Here is an 8,740-nt window from a genome sequence, read left to right as displayed (position 1 = left end):
CCCCTGACATGTTTCCCTTGCATTTTTCCAGTCAGACAGTCAAATTTTCTGTTCCCCAAATTTTTCCTGAGCTCACACAAGAGTCACAGGGAAGCTAAAAATGCTTGAATTTAACCTTACCTGGGGGCTTAAGTATCCCCCCGACATTTCATATTCATTTGGTTTTGATTTTGGGAGGGGTACAGGCAGAAGACATCTTCTCTTGTGAAAAAGGACTGATACATTTGTACCCTTGCATGTGCATTCTTCTGGTGGTCTGCAGTTCACACATACTTGTTCCTTCAGTATAGGGAAGTCATAACTTTTAGCATGCTCCACTGCCATCCAGCCCCTAGCAATAAAGGTTTTGCCTTATACATACATCTTTCAAAAATATAACTAAATGGTAAAATGATAATCATAGTTGCATAAGTAACCAATAAAACCATTGAACTACTACAAAACATTTTCTGCATAGAAGTCTGTGTCTCAAGGTTTATATTGTTTCTTGGTATGAAATTTGTAGGCTCATAAGAACACAAAATGGTTCAAATATGAAGACTTTACAGATGGAAGGATGCCCTTTCCATGAATATCTTCTTGCTACCAAGACACGACTATCTAGGGATTGTACAGTTCTTCGCACACTGAAAATGCACTTCAGCCTCTAATATGCATTGTTGGGTCTCCATCTCTAACGAACACTCCCTTCTGGCAATATTTAATTGAGTAGTACAGTAATTTTGTGATCAAGATATAAATTCATTACAGGCTAGATTACGACTGACAAACTCATTTCACCTATGACCTAAACTGAATATGAACTCAGCTATTTTTCAGGTAGAAAGCTGATGTATAAAATCATTTTCAACTCATTGCCAGGGGATTTAGAATGTATGTTTTTAGAGGTTTAATCTGTGATTTAAACCTGAAACCAGTTACTTGATGAGCTGGCCAAACCCAAGATATACAGATAAAGCATGCATTTTTTAAAAATAGGATCACTTTGTAGGATTTAGTGTTACTAAAACAGTGCTTTTGATAGGGAAAGGTAAAATGCTTAATTTTTATTTTAACATTGAAATACATGGGCGTAATATTTATCAGAAATAAACCTATATACTCTGTTCTTGACTATCCATTAAAATTGCAAAAGCTAAACAAATGTTACAGTGCTCACAACAGGTATGTCACAAACTGTGACAAATAAAACAAGACACTTTCCTGTAAGTACAGGTGTAGCTAATAGCAGATGTTGGTCAACACCTTTTTTAAAACAAATCCCTAAAAATTTAGCACAGGAGTAGAGTCCAGCTGGAAGAAAATGGCTTTCTTGGACATTTTAATATGACAAAACTAAGCAAAGTAAAAATTATGTTTATGCTGTGCAATTAATAGCTTTTAATTATCATTAAATGTCTCTCTCAACAGAAACAAAGGACTTGCTAGCTTTGTGCCTGGGTGAACAATGACCTTTCAAGAACATTTCACTGCTGTTCCGTATTCCCATTGATCACTGTTTGCTTTATATTTTTTCACTACATATTTAAAATTGACATATATTTGAATACTTACCATTATATTGTCAGTGGAGTTATTCATTTAATAGGTCAAATAATCATTATATTTCACTAGGAGGCTGGGTTTTAATTCATTTAACATTTTAATCTGCCATCAGTTTTTCCTTTAAGAGGATTTCAGTGCATATACGGGATTTGTATAAATCTGTATAATAATTTATTCTTTTAACAGTTTTATTCTTTCATCAGAAATTCATTTAAATGGATTCTACTATATATCACATTCACTGCCAGTGTGGCTTTAGGTCAGGCTGTAATTGATGCAAAAGCAATGAGGTATTAAAAGAGAAAGGAAATATCTGAAATTGGAAAGGATTCAAAAAGTGTGCCATTGTAAGGCCATGACATTCTTCAGATATGATGGGGGCAGGGGATGGACCACTAACAAACCATTTTCATCCAAAGCTTTGTGTAGCTGCTAATATCAGGTATTGTTAAAGTCAAAATCTGTGCTAAGAGGATGGTTGTCTTTAAAGCATGAAGGGGCACACCAACTCTAGTATCACCTATCAGGGTATAAATATGGCTCCTCACTATTGTGACGAGTAAGTCTAGAAGTATCAAAACAGAAATGTAGTGAAAATTGTTCTTTATTGGTTTGTTAATTGGATGCACTTGACGTGTTCGACTTTTTTCGTATGATGACACTGGTTTCGCTGTTGGTATGGAATACATAGAGCAGTAACAGTAATACATGTCTTTTCCCAACTTTTAAGGCAGACTGGTAATAACAAAGAACATAAAAGAATGAAGCCAGAACTAGTAAAGGATTTCATGTATGTGTACATGAACAGAGAGAAAGGAATCATGGGAAAAATTAGAATGATTTGGATAGTGTAAATACTCTAAGATTTCCTACATCTAGGAAGACAGCAGGAAAAAAATAATTTCTAATCATAAAATCATGGAATCATTTGAGATTGGAAAAGACCTCTAAGATCATCCAGTCCAGCCATCAGCCCATCATGACCATGCCTACTAAACCATGTCCTGAAGTACAACATCTACATATCTTTCAAATACCTCCAGAGATGGTGACTCAACCACTTCCCTTGGCAGTCTGTTGCAATGTTTCACCACTATTTCAGTAAAGAAATTTTTCCTATCATAAATCTAAACCGCCCCTGATGCAACCTGAGGCCATTTCGTCTGATCCTATCACTTATTACTTGGAAGAGATCATTACCCACCTTGCTATAACCTCCTTTCAGGTACTTGTAGAGAACAATAGGAATTCCCCTCAGCCTCCGTTTCTCCAGACTAAATGCCCCAGTTCCTCAGCTGCTCCTTTTAAGACTCCAGACCCTCTACATATCATCTACTACATATGCAGCATAAGGATATACTTTTTAAAATATTAAAGAAATTATTTTAACTGTGACCTTTTGATGGCATAACTAAGGTGTTCCACTGTGGAGCTAGAGGTGTGAGTTCACACCTTGTTCCAGATTCAGCCCCACAGCTGTTTATTGCTAACCTTGTTGACAATTAACTTCTTGGTCATGTGCATGGGGAAGTCAAAGTCAAAGAAATACAGCTGGCTATAAGATATCTTCAGTACTATTTGCTGCAGAAGCTGGTGTAACTTTACTCCTCTGGAAACAAAGGATTCAGGATACGTGGGGCAGACTAGAGACCCCTAATAGTGTTGATGCAAATAGTAAACTTGCATGCCCTGAAAGTAGGCAGAAGAAGAAAAGAATGTTTTAAAACTAACAATACATAATGACAACAACAACTTAGCTGAGCAAAATTTAAAAAATTTGAGTAAAAAGGATGAAGTCTAGAGTCTGTAATATTAATGTAAGATAGACTATGGGTCTTTATAAAATCATAAAATGTCATTAATTTTAATGGAAAAATCTCCAGTAAAACAAATTTATAATTACGTCTCTATTTTTTAAGGAAAATTGTAAATCTGGATCTTTTGTTTTATTTTAAAAGCATGGCCCATACAGTACTGACTTGTAATTTTTTAAAATTTTTTTTTGCTAGAATTGCCAGTAGTTGGAAGGCAGTTTAGAATATAAGTAGGGTTTCAGCACTGGTGAGTAATGCTTGATTAGATCACTGAAGAAAAATACAGTGGTCCATTGAATATTTACTGTTCTTCTTATTTTCATTCAGCAAATAATTAGCTATAAAAATAAATGGTTTACATGTAACAAAAATGCAGTCTAACTCAGAAATTATAATATTTACAAATAATTTTCTTTGTTTTTCACAGTGACCTTTTAGAGGATATTGTGTGGAGTAAGAGGCAGAAAGTAAGGATCAGCTCAGGCTTAGGAAGCAGTTAGGAGACCAGGTGCAGTGCTGGCGCAGGGCTGCAAAAGGGATGCCAAGAAAAGTGGTGGGATACAGAATGATTATTCTGCTGAAAAGTTTTTCACCTGGATTATGGCTGGGGATTCTTGAGTAAAGCTCATCCCACCTGTTGTGCTGAAGCCACAATCAGGTGAGAGAGAAACCCAAGAACTCACATTAGAATGAGGTGGGAAAGGGGCTCACAAAGGAAGCAGTAGGCTAAAGAAAGACTTCTGTGACTGCACATTCATATGGATGGTGCCTGAATGTCCTGATCTAAGGCTGATCCCTCCATGATGGTGAGCATTAGGGCTAGGAGGGAGTCAAAGCCTAGAGCTACTTTTGGATTGGAGCAGCAACGGACTGCCAAAATAGCAGGGCCACAAAAAGATTAATCCTCTGACAGCCTTGTCATCTCAGCTTTGGCTGGGGGTCCTTGTCTGAGACTCAATGAATGTTAAGATATAGTATTGGGGATAACAGAGTGAGGGTTAGGACGAAGATAAAATCTAGAGATCCTCTACGAATGAGACTGGAAAACACCTGTCAAGGAAGGTGGTACGCTACAGAGATTTCTCGCCTGAATATTTTTCATTAGGTGCACTCCTGGGGGTCAAGGGGTAGGATTCCCTGGGTAGGCTACCCAGGGAGGTGGTTGAGTCACCTTCCCTGGAGGTGTTTAAGACACAGGTGGATGAGGTGCTAAGGGGAATGGTTTAGTGTTTGATAGGAACGGTTGGACTCGATGATCCGGTGGGTCTCTTCCAACCTGGTTATTCTATGATTCTATGATTCAGGCCAATCAGCATTGAAGACATTTTTAGAGTTACGAGAGATACAAAGCCTAGATTTTCTTTTGGACTGTATCTGCAAAGAAGCTTCCAAGAAAAGTTGTAGGTCATGTTATTACCCTGACAAGTTTATCATCCGGGCCATGTATTGGAATCCTGGTGAAAGGCTGAACTCTGTAATGCTCATAATTAGGATTAGCTGTGTAAGAGAGAAAGCACAGAGCTCTTGTTGGAGTAGGACTGTAAAAGGAAGGTATGGGCATCTGAAAACTTTTTCATCTGGGTTGCACCTGAAGGTTCTGAGGTAAGGCCTATCTCTCTGTGACAGTTATTGTAAAGGAAATTGTCACGGTGAGGAGGGAGGCAAAAACTGGTTCCCATGATACAGTGGAGTTGGAAAAGATCTGCCAACAGAAATGGTGAGCTAGAAAAATATTATTCTACTTAACTATTTCTTTTCAATTTGACTTTGCTGAGGGACCATGAGGCAAGCCTGAACTTTCCAAAATGGTTTGCATTTGGTGTCACAAGAGAGACAAAGGCTGGTGGGGTAGCAAAGTAGCTGCCAAGAGATGTGGTGGTCTACAAAACCCTTATTCCCCTCACCTTTGAGTTCTGTCCATGGCTGGGGTTGCCAGGTCAGTGTTGAGCAAAGACCAGATCTGAGGATTAGGGTTAGTGTCGGCATTAGGACAGAGACAAATCCTAGGACTCTTATTGGAGTCAAACTGCAAAGGCATTGCCTAAGGAAGTGGTGGGCTAGAAGAGTATTAGTGTCACGACTTTTTTATCTAGCCATGCATAAGGGATCCTTAAGGAACAGTAAAGGCCAAGGAATAAGGCTGAGGATAGTGCTGGGTTTAAGGTTAGGTTTTGGTTTAGAGATAAAACCTAGGCCATTTACTGGAGTGCATGTGCCAAAGCTATATCAGGTATTGGGCTAGGCTGCTAAAAGGTTTCTTCCCTGACCACATTTTAATTTGTACCATGCCTGAGGGTTTTAGCCTAGTGCTGGGCCAAGGCCAGGCTAAACAGTGGGGGCTATGTTTAGTTTTAGAGAGAGACAGTCTTGTCCTTCTTTTGCAAAATGAGTGGAAAGGAGCTACCAAGGTCAGTGATAGGTTAGCACATTGACACTGGCTAACTTTTGGGTTAGGGTTAGGAGAGTAACAAAACATTGAGGTTTAATTGGAGTGTGACTGCAAAGAGAAGCTGAGGGTAGGATTAGGCTGCTAAATATTTCTCTCTTGACACCATTTTTGTCTGGGCCATGACTGGTACACTGTGATAAGGCTTAGCTCATCCTTAACTTTAGAGTTAGGGTTACAGTTACGAAAGACACACAGCCTATATTCCCCATTGGAATACAGCTGCAAAGAGGTTGCCAAGGGAAAGGATAGGTTGCCAAAATATTTCTTTTCTGGGCAACTGCTGTTCATCGTAAACTGAATCTCAGTCCATATCCATCATTAGGATTAGCATTATAGCTAGGCAAAGATTAGGAAAGAAAGAAGTCTTGGGGCTCTGGGTAGAGTGAGGCTGCATAGGGGCTGCCAAAGGGAAGGGGTAGGCTGCAAGAAGATTTCTTCTGTAATGACTTTTTCATCTCAACCATGGTTTGAGGCCCATTGCTCAGAACACAACACGTTTTAGGCTTACGGTTAAAAATACAGTGAAGATCAGGTTTAGTGTTAGGAAGGAGAAAATGTCTAGATCCCCAATTGTAGTGGGGCTGTAAAAGGGTTGACAAGAGGAGTGGTATCCTGCAGAACAATTTCTCTCCTGACAACTTTTTATCTGTGATAGTTTCTGAATGTGGAGCAAGTCTCAGCCCATCCTGGTAGTTATGGTTAAGTTTAGGAAAGAGATAGTTCACGCTTTCTTTGCTCAACCTGATAATCACTTTTCATTTTTCTTTCTGAGAGACTTCAGTATTTATAGAATATCAGTCCATCACATTGGAAGTTACACCCTTAGGCTGGTGTGATGGCTCTGTATGTCAGGGAGTTAGTTCCTTCAGCTTGCTGCAGTCAATTTACTTTTGACAACCAAGAAATTTGATTTTTATAATGAGGCATAAATCACAGAAAAGAGTTGCCTGTAACAGACTTGAGCAGAGTTAGAGGTAAGAGTACAGTGGTTCATGTCAACAGAATTTTATAATAGAGAGCTGCGCAGTAAAGGACATCCTCTTGATGGAGAAGGAGAATTTAGAGAAAATTGGGACAGCTAGGTAATAGTTACATGGCTTGGAGGTTTAAAAGCAGTTGTTTTCTTGTTATGGTCCATTGTTGTTCTGGTGTGGTATTTGGTATGATATATAATATCACTGAGCCAGGAGGCTGACTGAAAACAGAAAGATGGGGTGAAGTGCAGCATACCTGAAACAGCTGCAGTATGTCTCACTGCTCAGTACACTGAGCTGCATGTTGACTAAATTGAATTATATCTTTAAATTAATTCAATTGAATGTGAGACGAATGAATTATAAATAATTCTTGGTGAGGCTATAAATACGGCTTCATAGAACCTACCGCCACAAACAGGAAAAACCTATAAAAACGTATTTGCATGTTTACATATCATTCCCTTGTGGTGGATTTAGCAAGCATAAAGAAGTCTAAAACCACAGGGGGAAGGTTTAAATAGGATGATGCAGACATTAGTGAATGATTAACTGTAATTTCGCAAAGGTGGAGGGTAAGCTGGGCAATTTGCAGAATCTCACAAATGTGTTTTGAACAATTAACTAAAATTGCTCCACACAAGTTTAATTAAGGCTGGCACCGATTAACCAGAAATATTTTACTCAGTGTGTAGACCGTCTATACATGCTATGTGGAAAGCACAACATTAACTATCATGAAAGTGTTCAAGTGTTCTTGGGCCTGTCTGGGCCAGATACTTCTTTGACAACTCATGTTCAAAGAACAGAAGGAGTCACTCAGTGAACATTAACAGTCCTTCTGAAAGCCCTCTGGTAGCTTCTGACAGAGTCTTCTTAATAGAGTGCATATACAAATACAGCATACATACTCAGCCAGCTCTGTGGGCCAATGCATGAGCGAACAGGGTCAGATCTCTGTCCCCTTTGGTGAAATGATGGATGCTGCTTTCAACGCTCTTGACATTTCTACAAAGCTGCAAAAAACAGACTGGGTCTTCTGTCTGCAAGTGAACTCAAGGCAGTGAATGACTGGAGCTGTCTCATATCTTCCTTTGCTCCTGCTTCCTCTAACAACCCTGCTCTCCCCCTCCTTCTTGTTGCTTTTGTTCTTTATGGGCCTGAATGTAATTTGTCCCTGACTGCTTATGTTATTATTTGCAAATACTGATTACTGTCTTTTACAAGTAATACTATTTTGGCACAGCTGGACACAGTCATGAGAACAAGTGACACCTGTGTTATTTAATTTTTTTTCTTTTTCTCAGAAGAAATAAAAAAACCCTGGTGCCTTTAATAAATTATGATTAGAGCTGATAAGGAAATAAGTATTTCCCGGAAAGCATTTTGAGAGGAAGCACAAATTTTCCATTACAAAGAATAAAGAATTATTCTCATAGTGTTATCAAAATCTTCTTACCTGTCTTTTTACTCTATGTTAAATATTCTTCCAGCTTTTTATCTCATGTATTCTGTTTTCTGTTTTCACAATGAGACTCGGGTTGTCTGTATCACAAAAGAGAAGGTGTTGGTTGTCAGATAATAGTAGGCTGGGTAAATCTTTCTGATGACTGTTGAATGCAGCTCTTCCTTCTAAACAGTTCCACGAATGCTACTAAAAAATCAGTAGCAATATGGTGCACTTGCATGGTAGACATAGCAACATATAAGTTTAACATTATACAGTATTAATATGCTTTACTATTAAGAAGACCCCTACACCCCAATCAGGATTTCTGTGGCTTCCCAAAATTTTGTCAAAGATGTCTTTTAGAAACAGATCCTCCTGTGACTGAACCCCGTATTGCTTTTATGCCCAAATCACAGTTTACTTTTGTTCCATCTATTGGCTTGGTACTCCAGAATATATTTCGAATATATTTTGAATACTTAATATTTTGGATGTACTTAGTATTTTA

This window comes from Phaenicophaeus curvirostris, chromosome 1, assembly GCF_032191515.1.
Source record: "Phaenicophaeus curvirostris isolate KB17595 chromosome 1, BPBGC_Pcur_1.0, whole genome shotgun sequence".
Classification (NCBI taxonomy): domain Eukaryota; kingdom Metazoa; phylum Chordata; class Aves; order Cuculiformes; family Cuculidae; genus Phaenicophaeus; species Phaenicophaeus curvirostris.
Note: the sequence above shows the minus strand (reverse complement) of the source record.